Genomic DNA, 14,736 nt, shown 5'->3' with positions numbered 1-14,736 from the left:
AACCGAGGAGCCTTGATATTTGAAATAGGTTCCCAGGTCCTTTCGCTAGGAGGATATCCTTTCCACTCCACTAGGTATTGAAGATGGCCCCGCTTATACCTGGAGTCACAAATTCGGGACACCTCATATTCCAGTTGGTTGTCAACCAGTAGAGGAGGTGGTCTACTGGATTTTCAAGAGGATTGGATGTAGGGTTTCAATAGGGATGTGTGAAAAACTGGATGAATTCTTTTCCAGGAGTCAGGTAGCTTGATTCGATATGAGACAGGATTGATAATCTCCTTGATGGGAAATGGACCATGGTAGCGGGGAGCCAGCTTGTTTGGTCGTAAGTGTCGGGGAAGTAGTTTTGATGACAGCCACACTCGGTCACCGACCGTATAGGAAGGACCTGGTCTTCTCTTGGAATCCGCATACCTCTTGGTTTGTGATCTGGCTTTCTCTAAGTGTTCTTTAGCCTCCCGGTGAATGTTGATAAGAGTTTCAATCCAAGAGTCAACAGTAGGTACTGGTGTAGGGTAAGGAAGAACCGAGGGTAAGACTGATGGATGGAACCCCTGGCTCCAATAAAAGGGGCTGGTCTGTAGCGCTGAGTGGTCGGAGTTGTTGTAAGCGAATTCCGCAACGTGTATCAGGAGAGACCAGTCATCCTGGACCTTGGTGGCGAAACATCGGAGATATTGTTCCAGGGTCTGATTTGCACGTTCTGTGGCTCCGTTGGTTTGGGGGTGATATCCTGAAGAGAGGGCACGTTGGATTCCTAGTACCCGACAGAGGTGTTTCCAGAATTGTGAAATGTATTGGGGACCCCTGTCAGATATGATCTTGGAAGAAAGCCCATGTAGTTGGAATATGTGTTCCAGAAATATTCCAGCTAGCTCTGAAGAGGAGGGTAGTTTCATCAGTGGCGTAAAATGGGCCATATGGGTAAACAAATCTATGGTGACCATGATGGTAGTATATCCTCGGGAAGGTGGTAACTCCACTATGAAGTCTGTAGCGATGATTTCCCATGGTTTAGAGGGTAGAGTAGGCTGCAGAAGAAGACTCTCCGGTCTTTTGTTATCATGTTTATTTTGGGCACAGGTTATACAAGCCTGGATGTATTGCTGTACGTCAGACTTCATTTTAGGCCACCAGAACTGTATCTGTATAAGACGGAGGGTGTTGGTGATACCTCGGTGCCCGAATGGAGCGTGTCATGACAAAGGTTTATTATTTTTTACTGTAACTTCCGTGTTGGAATGAGTAGTGCATTGTCCTTGAATAAGTAGCCTTCCTTGGCTCTTAATTTCCAGAGATTTCGTGTTGAAATGTCCTTCCATAATTCCGAGGATTGAGTTTGCAATCAGACTTCTTCCAGGAGATCAACTGCTTGGGCTACGAAGATCGTGGGAGAGAACATTTTAGGAAATGCCTTATCTTCAGTGGTCACGTAGTCAGGACGGCGAGACAAGGCGTCAGCGATCAGGTTCTGTGATCCAGGGACATGGGTAATGTGGAACTGATAATTGGCAAAAAAGTAGGCCCAACGTGCCTGATGACTGTTCCTGCACTCCAGTGACTGTAGAATCTGAAGGTTTCGATGATCAGTACGGACTTGGACAGGATGTCTGGCTCCCAGAAGTAGGTGTCGCCATTCAGTGAAGGCTTGGCGAATGGCTAAGAGTTCCTTTTCTAGGATGGAGTAGTGCGTTTCACTAGGAGTTAAGGTTCTTGACAGATAAGCAACGGGGTGTTCCAAATCGTCCTCCATCTTCTGCTTCAACACTGCTCCTATAGCGTAATTAGAGGCATCCGTTTCCACTAAAAAGGGTCGACTTGTATCAGGTTGAGCCAAAATGGGAGCTTGTGTGAACTCAGTCTTTAAACGCTGAAATGCAGTTTCTTGTAATGTTGACCAGACAAATGGGGTGTCCTTCTTTAGCAGAGCCACCACGGGTTGTACAATCTCGGAAAAGGTGGCTATGAACTTCCGGTAGAAATTGGCTAGTCCCAGGAAGGATTGGATTTGTTTCACGGACGTGGGAGTAGGCGAGGCGAGAATGGCCTTTACTTTTGAAGGGTCCATGCCAATCCCCTCTGGACTAAGGATAAATCCCAGATAGTGCACACAGGTAACGTGAAACAAACATTTATAGAACTGCCTTAACATGTCCTTCATGCTTCAGAGGGTCTTTGGAAAAAATCAATATGGCGTCCAGATAGACAATGAGGAAGAGAAACAACATATCAGACAACACCCTATCCATAAAACATTGGAATACTGCTGGGGCATTGGCTAGTCCAAAGGGCATGACCAGGTACTCGTAGTGACCAAAGGGTGTTCTAAAGGCAGTCTTGCGCTCATCTCCTTCCCGGATACGGATCAAATGGTAGGCACCCCTGAGATCCAATTTGGTGAATATTACGGCTCCTCTCACAGCTTCCAGGATATCCGAGATCAGGGGCAGTGGGTACCGATCCTTGAGGGTGCATTGATTTAAGCCTCTATAGTCGAGGCAAGGTCTGAGTTCCTTGGTATCCTTCTTGGGAACGAAGAACAATGAAGCACCCGCTGGAGATTTCGAGGGTCTTATGGTGCCGTTTTCAAGATTAGTGTCTAGGTATTCCCGAAGGGCCTTTTTCTCGGGTCTGGAAAGAATGAACATTCTGCTGAAAGGAATTACAGCTGAGAGATCCGTATCTATGGCACAGTCTTCGGGCCTGTGAGGGGCTAAGGCCTGGACAATGGCAGTAGAAAATACATCAGCATATCCCTGATAGGCCTCTGGAACTTGTATGACATTGGAAACCATGAGTGGTTTTTCCTGGTCTCTTGGTAGTTCTTCAGGAGTTACCGAGGAGGGATCCAGGGATAGACAGTGGGACATACAGAACTCTGAGCCCAGGAATAATGATCCTGCTGTCCAATTGATATACGGATTGTGCTTTTGTAACCAGGGCATACCCAAAACCATGGAGTAATGGGCTGACTTAATGATGTCGAATGTAATCCGCTCTTGATGATGGTCTATGGAAAGTTGGATCTATTAGTCTGCAGGCTTATGGGTCCTGAAGAGAGGGGTCTTCCGTCAATTGCTTCCACCGGCTGCATGGTGTTTCGTGTCTCGTACGGAATATGATGACTAACAACCAAGTCTTGATCAATGAAAATTCCCATAGCTCTGCAGTCCACCAAGGCCAGAATGGGATAGGTCTTGTCTTTGGAGGGCGACAGGAAGGCCTGTAGTATCACCAAACTGTTTTGTCCAGGAGAGTTCAAGGATGGAATTGATGTGGAGCAAACATCTCTCTCCAGAATCTCTGCTCCATTTAAGATTGTGAGCTGGCGTTTCCCGAACGCCGAGGAGGTGCCAGAGGACATTCCCTGACCAAATGTCATGAACCCTCTCGGTTGGCGTTGGATGCCGTTGTTACGGCTTTGCCGCCATTAAACACTTCCACCACGGCTTCGTTCCATGTCAGAGCTCTAACAACGAAGAGTAAAAAGGATTACCTTGCCCACCGACACGGCGTCGGAGCGTCAGACCCTGAAGACTCAGGTGAGGAGAGTGGTGCATCGGGTGGGAAAGCGGAGCATTTGGACAATACCCCTACGGTAACTTCAAGTCTTACACAAGGTTGTGACAGTTTGCAACACCAGAAGATACCAATGGCTACTCCAGAACAGCTGCAGGATCAGATACAAGAGCTAAGGAAAGCTGTGCAGACTCTTTCTCAAGAGCTTCAGACTGTTAAGGCAGAAAATGTTGTATTAAAACAATTGGTTTCAGGTAAAGAACCTCCCCCTCCCCCAGAATTGCCACCGGTGGCCCTACCTTCGGGGAAGTTCGACGGTTCTCCCAAGAAGCTTAAAGAGTTTTTGGAAGCTGCCACTATTTACTTCACTTTCCGCCCTCGCATGTTTTCTTCTGATCAGGCTAAGGTTGGCTTCCTCATTTCGAATATGGTGGGCAATGCCCTTGCGTGGGCTACTCCTCTTGTGACAGGAGAGGATCCCGTTTTACAGAATTACGGGAATTTTAAGGCTCTTCTCAGAGAATCCTTTCAAAGACATGAGCTCACCTACACTGCTTGTGAGGATCTCCTGGATGTGAAACAGGGATCCTCAGACCTCCTCACTTACATCACTAAGTTTAAGACCCTGGCTGCAGGGGCTGGCTGACCTGAACAGGCACAATTTGCCATTTTTCATAGAGGTCTTAAAGAAGAGATAAAGGACGAATTAGCCCGGTCTCCCCGATCTGCCTCTTTTTCGGATCTTTTATCCTCGGTCCTACAGATTGATCATCGACTCCAGGAGAGGCATAATGAAAAAAAACGTTACAGAGAAAATCCCTCTACCATCGGTACATCATCCAAAACTCTTCCTCCATCTTCTAAACAGAGTGAAGAACCTATGCAGATTGGAACCACCCGAGCACCACTCACCGCGGAAGAAAGAAGGAGACGGAGAGAAAGAGGTCTTTGCGCCTACTGTGGGTCTGACAAACATCTGCTCAAAGACTGTTCCGAACTACCTCAACGGCGTTCGTGAAACGAATCACCCCGGTTTTAAAAGGGACAGAAAACTGGTGGTTATCTAAATCTTCCAGTCCCTACGTTTCATTGGTGGTATCCACAAAGAAGACACCAGAAGATTCCAGACTCATGGTTATCAATATCAGCGTGATGATCCAAGACCAGCTCGTAAGAGACTTTGGCACTCTTAGACTGCAGAGCAGCCGGTAACTTTGTTGATACCTTATGGGTTGACAAGGTGGGCCTCAAAAGGCTAGCAAGGCTCGAAGATCAGAAGGTGGAGGGTATAGATGGTACTCCCTTGTCTTCAGGACCAATAACGCAGACTACCGAGGAGCTAGAAGTCCAGATTTCCCAGCATGTGGAGAGTCTAAAATTCGACATCATTACAGCTGCCCATTTTCCTGTTATTTTGGGGATCACTTGGCTCAGGAGACATAACCCACAAATAGATTGGGTATCTAATTTGCTACTTCTCGAGTCTGAGTTTTGCAAGAAGCATTGTATTCCTCAACAATCTTATCTACAACTACAGGTCACCCCAGCTTCTTGTCAAGAATCCTCAACTGTCCATAATATGGCACATCTTGGTGAGACTTTCAGAGAGGTTTTCACAGAAGTCAAGCCAGCACCTTTGCCACCCAATCGTCCTGAGGACTGTTCCATCGATCTTGAGCCTAACGCCTTGGTTCCGTTCGGTCGTATGTTTTCCTTGTCCAGATCCGAGAAGGAGGTCTTACGAACTTACCTGGACGTGAATCTTCACAATGGTCTCATCCAACCGTCAAAATCTCCTGCCGGGGCTCCCTTATTCTTCATCCCCAAGAGGGATTCCAAAGAATTACGACCTTGCATAGATTATAGAGGTCTCAATAAGGTCACAGTCAGAGACCGCTATCCCATGCCACTCATCAGACATTCTTGAGGCGGTTCAAGGTGCTCACATTTTCACTAAGTTGGATCTTCGCAATGCGTACCATCTATTACGGATTGCTAAGGGTGATGAATGGAAGACTGCTTTTCGAACACCCTTCGGATTGTTTGAATATAGAGTCATGCCCTTTGGGCTAGTTAACGCTCCCGCAGTTTTCCAAAGATTTATGGACCGCATGTTTTCGGATCTCTTATTTGTTTCAGTGATCATCTATCTAGATGATATTCTTGTATTTTCCATCAACAAGGAAGAACATGAACAGCATGTACGGACAGTACTTACTCGACTTAAGGAGAACAGTTTACTGGCCAAGCCTGAGAAATGCCAGTTCGGGGTCTCGAGCATTCCCTATTTGGGGTTTATTTTGTCTGACCGGGGTATCTCCATGGACCCTCGCAAGGTGTCTGCCATTCTGGAGTGGTCTTCTCCCACCTCTGTCAAGGAGGTTCAGAGATTCTTGGGTTTAACAAATTTTTACAGAAGATTTATACCCCGGTTCTCCGAGATGGTGTTACCCATAACAACACTTCTCAAGAAATCATCTGGAACCTTTGTGTGGTCCTCGGCGGCAGAGTCTAGCTTCAGACATCTCAAGACTTTGTTTTTCTCAGCGCCCATATTGCTCCAGGCTGATCAAACTAAACAGTTTATCGTGGAAACTTATGCCTCTTCCGCCGCCATTGGTGCTGCCTTGCTCCAGTAGTTCGAAGGTATAGAACACCCAGTGGCCTACCTCTCTCGCACTCTCACCATCAGTCAACTTCACTATACCGTCCTTGAAAAGGAGTTACTAGCTATGAAATTGGCCTGTGAGGAATGGCCACATCTGCTATTGGGTGCCAGTATTCCCTTCGTCATACGTACGGACCATAAGAATCTAAAGGTCCTGCAGTCCCTCGTATGTGCCAACTCTCGCCAAGCGCGATGGGCTTACTTTTTTTCCCAATACGATTTCACCATTACCTATTTACTAGGCTCTCAGAATGTCCTAGCCGACGCCTTGTCTCGCAAGGAGTTGGTTACTGTCTTGGGTCGCCTCTCAACCGAACTTATGTTTCCATCTACTCGCATAGTGGCACCTCTACATACTTTCCTACAGGAGGTCAAAGAGGCTTCGGACTCTGAACCCTGCATTAGAGATAAACGCTTGGCATCTCAGTTTCGCACCAAAGATGGTCTCTGGTTCTACAAGAACCGACTATACATACCTTCAGGACATCTCCGCAAGAGGATTCTCTATTGGTGCCACGACAGCCGAGTTGCAGGACATCGAGGCCAGGCAAACACCATTGAACTCATTAAACACTCGTTTTACTGGCCCAACCTTCAACAAAAAGTCCAGTCCTACATAAAGGCATGCCCGGTTTGCGCTATGGCTAAGAATCCAACAGGCAAACCGTTGGGTCTCCTTACTCAGCCCGACTTACCACAAAGGCCATGGGGGAACCTGTCTACCGACTTCATTGCTGATTTACCCTTATCCGAGTCCTGTTCTTGCATTATGGTAACGGTAGATTAATTTACCAAGATGGCCCATTTCTCTCCACTGGAGGGCTTACCTACGGCTAATCGCATGGCCGAAGGCTTTGCCAGAGATATCTTTCGTCTTCATGGCTTGCCCGATAAAATTACTTCGGACCGTGGTAGCCAATATATTTCTAAGTTCTGGAAGGCTTTGTGTTCTCGTTTAGGTATTGACCGTGCTCTTTCCTCTGGGTACCATCCCCAGACTAATGGTCAGGCGGAAAGACTCAATTCCACTCTGGAACAATATCTCAGGTGCTACATTAATAGACTCCAGGATAATTGGGTACAACTCCTCCCCACGGCAGAATTCACTTACAACAACTCTAAACACACCGCCACGGGTATCTCTCCTTTTTACTGCAACTACGGACTTCATCCCAAGTCCATTTGGCCCATTGCTTCCCATACCAGTAACTCTCCTGCTGCTGAAGCCGCTTATCGGAAATTTCTGAGGCTTACCGGACAGCCAGAGACAGTCTAGCGAGGAGCCTTAGAACCTACAAGACTCTTGCTGATCAACATCGCCAAGCTGCCCCCAATTGGGCTAAAGGGACGAAGGTATGGCTTTCGATCAAATACCTACCAAGGTGGATTCGTTCCTCCAAGTTGTCTCCTCGATTCCTGGGCCCGTTTCCCATCCTAGAAAGAATCAACCCTGTAGCCTACAAGATTCAACTACCCTCCTATCTTCGCCGGGTGCACCCGGTGTTTCATACCCCTCTTCTCAAGGAGTCACAAACTGAACCACACTTTAGGTCAAGATCCTTGCAGGACATTTCACCCAGAGACTCCCAGGAGGTTTATGAAGTTTCTAAAATCCGAGACTCCCGCTACTACCGGGGACGTTTACAATATCTTATTTCCTGGAAGGGGTATCCCAGGTCTGAAGATTCCTGGGAACCTGTGCATTTTGTCAAGGCGCCCCATCTAGTAGCTAAATTTCATCGGATGCATCCTGGTAAGCCGGGCGGGGTCAGCAGTAAGAGGGGGCATACTGTCATGAACCCTCTCGGTTGGCGTTGGATGCCGTTGTTACGGCTTCGCCGCCATTAAACACTTCCACCACGGCTTCGTTCTGTGTCAGAGCTCTAACAACGAAGAGTAAAAAGGATTACCTTGTCCACCGACACAGCGTCGGAGCGTCAGACCCTGAAGACTTAGGTGAGGAGAGTGGTGCATCGGGTGGGAAAGCGGAGCATTTGGACAATACCCCTACGATAACTTCAAGTCTTACACAAGGTTGTGACACCAAATGTTTGTCTGAAGCACAATACATACACAAACCCGTATGGAGCCTTCTCAATCTTTCTTGAGGTGATATGGGTCCACGAAAGGCTCCAATTTGCATGGGTTCACATTCTGGGGCTGGACTTGGGTTTGCGTCCGTTCTGGCTGTGCTCTCAAAGAACGTCTTGAGTGGGTTTCCCTTGGATTTCTTCCTTTCAGCCTTCCTTTCCTGGATAAGAAAGTCTATTTGCAAGGCCAGGTCCATCAGTGCTTGGAATGAATTTGGTCTGGCCACCCTGGCTAGTTCATCCTTGATCTCTTCGTTTAGGCCTCTCCTGAACAGGGTAAAACTAGCCTCAGAGGACCAGTCTGCTTCCTTAATTGTTTAAATCTGGTCACATAAGTGAGCAAATCTTGGGAGCCCTGTTGAAAATCCAGCAAGCGTTCTTGGGCAGTATAGACCTGCTCTGGACGATCAAACATGCCTTTAAGGGCCTGTATGAACCCATCGTAGTCGTCTAGGAGGGCATCGCCGGAGTTAACAAGGTGTGTTGCCCAAGTTAAGGCGTTGCCGGAAAGGTGCGATATGATGAAACCCACCTTAGCCCTAGGAGTCGAGAAATAATAGGGCTTAAAGGTAAAATGGACCAGGCATGAATCCAGGAATCCGCGAAGTGTTTTTGGTGAACCATCATACTTGTCAACAATACCGCCCAACAGGGCACCTTCCTTCGTAGCAGAATCCCAGGACAAGACCAATTATTTGAGCACGGCGTTTTCCGCCTTAAGGTTTTGAACCTCGGTAGATAACTCTTGCATGCCTCGCATTAAGTCCTGCACGGCGGCTTCCATCTCGTTTTTAGGTTCGATCGGGTGGCGTCTCAAACTGTCAAGGAGTTCCCTCCTTCTCACCTGGGTCCGGTGTTTGCCGGTGTCTTCGATCGCTGCCTTCTTGCGAACGCTCCTGGTCTTGAACAGCGCTGCTCGAGTCTCGTCTGGTTCCAGGTTGCCTTTAGTTCCGGGATCACGGAGTCCAGGAATGCAGGAGACTGAAAGGCTGGAAATGCCCGGGACCAGGAAGGGGGAAAGGGACAGGAGTGGGTAATAGCACTGGGATAAGGAAACAATACCGCGAGCTACGAACACACGCCTGGGCTACTCTGCAATAGCATTGAGACGCGCGGAGCCGCGGAAGACGTGGTCTATAAATAGATCACGCCGCGCTCAGCGCATGGAGCGAGCAAGGGCTATAGCTCTGAACGGCCATGTTGGAAGTAGTACTGAATGTAAGCCCCGTTGAGACAAGAACCAGGAGGTCCAAAAGGGGCGTGATCTGAAGTTCATGACAAGCACTTGGAACTCTGCTGCGCCGAGCTCCTCCAGCCTCGGCTCCCGGATGCGCCAAGGAGAGCACTTCATTTTGCTCTACCAGGTACGTGTTCCCCTCTGCCACGCATACTTGGGAAACATGTCTTAGATCCCTTGTCCCCCGCCACACAGGCGTATTTATATTAGCGTTTATATATCCATCTATACGCCAAACACAGAGAGCTACGCTGCTTCATTTTTGACCTCCCTCTCTCTCCAACTCAGGCATACCACGCCACAATTTGGAGGAACTACGTGGATGCTGAATTGGATGATGAGACGATAGGCTGAGCATCTCCTTCAATCGCCCACTACACGACGCATTATACTAGCTGCTGTCTGTATCTTACCTCCCAGCAGACAGCAACCAGCCAGCCCATCACAGGTACCTTCCTTTACCTTTTTATAGCATGCCTGCTGTTGGTCACGGTGTGCGCCATTTGTGACCTTGGGTCCCCATTAACACAGTAGGGGGCGAGGCACCCATTCCTTTACCATTACTACCCTATCTATATGATTCAAACATTACGTCTGTATACTAATTTCTATTTTCTCTGTACACTTTGCAGGTGTACTACACCTAATGGCCCAAATGTAGACGCCAGACATCTGTGACTTCTCCGACTCACAGGAGCATTGAATTACTACTCTTACCAGGAACACAGTGGTCACGCGCTGGTTCCGACTGTTATAGGTGAGTTTGTCATCCCCCATGATGCAAAAACCAAAGAGAGGTAGAGCTGCTACTGACCAGGTTCGTCCCCAATATTTGTCAATAAATGAAACAACTATATCTTGGTATTGGGGATCCTGGTGTTATAGGTACTAATAGGTAAAATCTCTAAGTCTGTAACCCATGGGATTGTCCAGAAAGAAAAAAAGGGTTGAATGATGCACCTCACCCAGCTGCCAATTAAGATCCCCACCCCCTCCACCTGTGCCTGGTTCTTCACGTATGGGGAGCCAAACCCCCCATATGTTTTTTTTCTTGGTCGTTTAAACTTGGGATCCATGTGTGGCTCTAGAAGGGGCCCCTGAATCATGATTCCATATCCCCCGGGGTCTTTTAGCTGCAATCAGTTGAAGTATCCCCGAAATTGGGACCACATACATGGTTCGGAGCTTTCCATATGCATGTTTATGCAAATTGGGATATAATTGTTCTCCGGTGTAATTCTACATTCCATACATATTGAACCTCAACCTACAGTAGATAGGACTCCCTTTCCTACCCCGTTGTCTTTTCCTCAAATTACCCCTCACCACCCCTTTTTCTTTCTCCTCCCTTTCTTGAACCAGAGGGTCCTGCTACCCACTGCCCTGATGAAAGTCGGATCATTGTCTTCTGTTTTGAACAAATAATTCTACTTGCTCATAACCGCCGAAACGCACTGCTGCAAGAGGGGACTAAAGGTCCTGTACGGATCACTTCATCCACCTGGACCTTGGATTTTTGAGAGTCAACCGTTTGAAGGAACTTCTCTTTAGGTTCCTCCAAAGCTCCCCCTTCTGCGTTGGCAGACCCAATCCCAGATCAGAATAATCTCCAATCCTGGGATTTCCTTACAATCTAGAAAGAGGATCTATTACCCTCATATCTCAAACAAAAGATTCTTCTTTCCCCCCGCCCCCTTTTTTTGTTTGAGTTAGTAATGTAGTCAGAAATATAATTTGGTTAAAAAAAAAATAGCCTTATTTCTGATTAAGCAGACAGATTGAGCGTGCAATCTACACATGCCCCCTTTTTATGTTCGACTTGTTTTTGTTTTAACTTTATGTACCTCATGTTTATGTTTAAGATTGTGTATGTTTTGATGCAAATGTCATTTCAATGTGCCCCCTTTTGTTGGGCTTCACTGTAATTGTTTCTGTTCATTCTGCAATTGTAACATGTAAAATGCTATCCATCAATTTTTCCTTTTCTGATATCATTATGTTTTCAATAATAACATTTTGATTTTTTATAGACTTGGGACTGTATTGGGTGTCATGACCCACGTTTGGACTATTATGCTGCAACAATTGGTGCTGTGGACTTAGGAAATCCAAGAGGGCGGAAAAGCCCACATTTGCGCCAGAATCCTGGAGAACCGCGCAGTCTTTGCGCACAACAAAATGGTCGCCTGACCTGCCACCCACCAGTGTGAGCGTGAGGGACCCGAAGCGCCATGAGCGAAATCAGTGCTAAGGAATATGGTGCTGTTCAAAATCTGTTGTTATTAATGTCAAAAATAGGTGCAATACTGGTACTCACCACTACCAGAAAGCCGGCGTTTTAAAACCACCAGACACTTGTGTAAAACTGAACAAATGAACCAAACCAGGCCAAAGAAAGACTTACTAAGAGGTGGATACAATGTAAAACTATATTCTGAAATGACTTGAAGGAAGTAATTGTCTAATGTATGTATTGAAAATAGCTGGGGATGTCAGCAGCTGAAGTGAAATTGGACTTAAAGCCACTAAAATCGAAATGTTTAGAATAAATGAGTGACCTACTTTTGAGTGTCGCATAGGTTGCAATTGTTTAAATGTCATAGTTTTGAACTTAGAATCAGTGTTCTAGCTGCAGGTGTAAAAATTGCAAGTTTGGTTTGAATGTAGAAAACTGGGAACCAAAGTGACATTTAGCTGAAGCCTGGCTTAAAGAGAGTGAATTCTGCCTGACAAATACCCCCGACAGGAGTTGAAACTTGATCAGCAGCTGTGTTCCCAGGCCTGGCTGCATTCTGCTGCCCCTGCCAAAAGGCGATGACACCTCTCTGATTGAATTAGGGGAGTGGCACCTGGGGACTGCAGGAAAATAAACAATGTGCCTTCCTTGGCACAGGCAAATGTTAAATTAGGGGGGTCGTAAATGGCTTCCTCTTGGAAGGAAACGGGGAGGGGCACTGCATCTGTGAGCAAGCTGAGTTGGGGGAAGTGGACAAACCAGAAATTCCACCATGTGCTTTGGAAAACCACACCTCTTTGGGGCCAGAGCATAATTTTAAAAAGATGGATAATTCATAGTGCGGACTTGTAAAAATTATATAAATAATATCATCATTCTTGTGGTTTTTCTGTGCACATTTTAAGAGGTGTCAGGACTCTGTGGTATGTTCTTGGGGGTAGTAGTGGAAAATAAGGTATTACTCCAAATGTCTGTATGTTAAAAATCTGACACTTTATCATCTGATGCCCATATTCCTTGTGCATGTTTGTGTAAAATCTGGAAACGTTTAGAGGTCGTTATCTGGATGAAAAGGGTAGAATTCTGTCAAAAGTTGACACAACATCTTACAAAGACAGGGATCGGATGGTTTGGTGCTACAGAAAATATGTTAACCGGACATATAATATTAGAAAAATGGTACATAGATAAATGGGTATTTGGATCAGAAATAGATTTGTGTGCAATTTGACAAGGGGAGGACCCTCTGACCCATAAACCTACCTCATCACTCTGACTCACGGTTCCCTTCTCAAATCAGGTCCAAGAGAAATCCTTGACCTATCAAATCGTGAGTGGGTTGGGCAAAGAAAGTTAGCATCCACACCCATTTTCAAAAGACATAAAAGGAGCCACTGGAACCCAGTTGGGGACATTCACTTTCCACTTTCTTGCGGGACGCTTTGCCGGGAGACTCCAGACTTCAAATTCATCAATCTCCAGAGATCCAGAGAGACCAGAGATCCAGAGAGACCAGAACTGTGCAGTGCTGAGAGCTGAACCAGATTGCTGTGCGCAGAACCAGTACCAAGTGGCGAGAGAACCGCAGCCAATCCTGACCCGATCCGTGACGAAGTTGCATTCCTGTCCAAAATATAGTGCGAGTACTCAGCCAGAATTGTGCAAAACCAATCTCTTAGTTTAAAATAATCTAATTCAAACTATTTTAACCTATTGAGAACTGCATCATAGAAATCGTGTCCCTTCTTTTGATTCAAAGCTGCAAAACTGTCATCTGTCATTCTGAAACTTTAAAATTTCATTTCTGAAAAACTACTTTCACAAAATCGTCCGTATCTCTTGAACCGTTTGTGATAGAAGCGTGATTTAACTTTTATTTTAAAGCTGAGATTTTAAGCTCTAACCCGACTTGCTACTCCTTATACTTCCTCCGTAATTGCGCTCGACGCACATGACTAAATTGCCACGATTTGACATTTTGCTTCATTTCAGCCATGTGTAAAAATATTTGTCTTTTGCTTCCATTACGGAATTCTGTTTTCAACCTGGTAACCATCCCTGAATCATTGATAGGGCTGGCCTGAACTGATTAAAGTATCTCTCTCTCACCCTGAACCTCTAGAGGGAATTAAAATCATTTTAGCATATTTTTCTCTTCTTTGCCACCACATTTAAAAGGATTTTGCCTGTGTTTAAAATCATCCCTGTTTCTCTAAGCTTGCTAGGGGGGGAACTGAATTCGTATTGTACTGTGATTGTATTCCTGAGAACTGTGTGCTCTCCCTTCCATCTTCTATTGCATGGGGGGGGGGGGGTGAGTTGCCAAAAGGGGAAAAGTGATTCTATTACCTTTTGCTGAAATCATATCAAGTTTATTCCTGTGTTGCTTCTTTTCCACCTTGCATTTCCTTGTACCATATAAAGCATTCTCAGCTACCTTATCCTGTATACTACTCCTAAGTAATTAAACCAGTGTGCTAGTATAAAATCATCCATTGTTGATCACTGTCATATGTCTAAGTGTGATATCAAATATTAATTTATTATAAAAGTGTGATATATATCTATTGTTTAATTTTTCAAATAAACCTTTTCAATGTGCAAAACAAACCTACTTCTTGGCTCAGTGGGATCAGGGGGATTCTCAGAGAGGGGCGTGATACAAGGGTTCATCATCCAGATTATAACTTGTCATAAAAATATATAAATAAGGGCTTCCCTTGAGCAATCCCAGACAAGGCACTGACTTAGCGGGACTGCTTGATTGGAGTCTTTAACAGAGTGGGGGTTCGTAGCCGGGGATTCTGGATTAGATCTATCACTTGTGCAGATTAATACAGTGTGCTAATTGACAGAATATATAAATTCCGTTGGATCACCACGCCGTGTTACACTGTAAAAACACCCCTCAAAGGAACGCTCTAAGGAAACGGTCTGTTTTGCAAAATAAAATACAAACTTCTGTAAGTCAGGAAGGAAATCA

The 14,736-nt window shown here is 45.9% G+C and overlaps 1 long non-coding RNA gene across 2 annotated transcripts in view; it reads left to right on the top strand.

Annotated features, from left to right (window-relative positions):
* Positions 1–14,350, top strand: part of LOC138579861 (uncharacterized) — a 50,203-nt gene extending 35,853 nt beyond the window's left edge. For both annotated transcript variants that reach the window (XR_011304145.1, XR_011304146.1), the window contains exons 2-3: positions 10,150–10,274; positions 11,548–14,350. This is a non-coding gene — a long non-coding RNA (uncharacterized lncRNA). The remainder of the gene's footprint in view (positions 1–10,149; positions 10,275–11,547) is intronic.
* Positions 14,351–14,736: the final 386 nt, after the last annotated feature.

This window comes from Ambystoma mexicanum, chromosome 1p (assembly GCF_040938575.1).
Source record: "Ambystoma mexicanum isolate Mex_15411 chromosome 1p, UKY_AmexF1_1, whole genome shotgun sequence".
Classification (NCBI taxonomy): domain Eukaryota; kingdom Metazoa; phylum Chordata; class Amphibia; order Caudata; family Ambystomatidae; genus Ambystoma; species Ambystoma mexicanum.
Note: the sequence above shows the minus strand (reverse complement) of the source record. Positions and strands in the feature narration are given on the sequence as shown.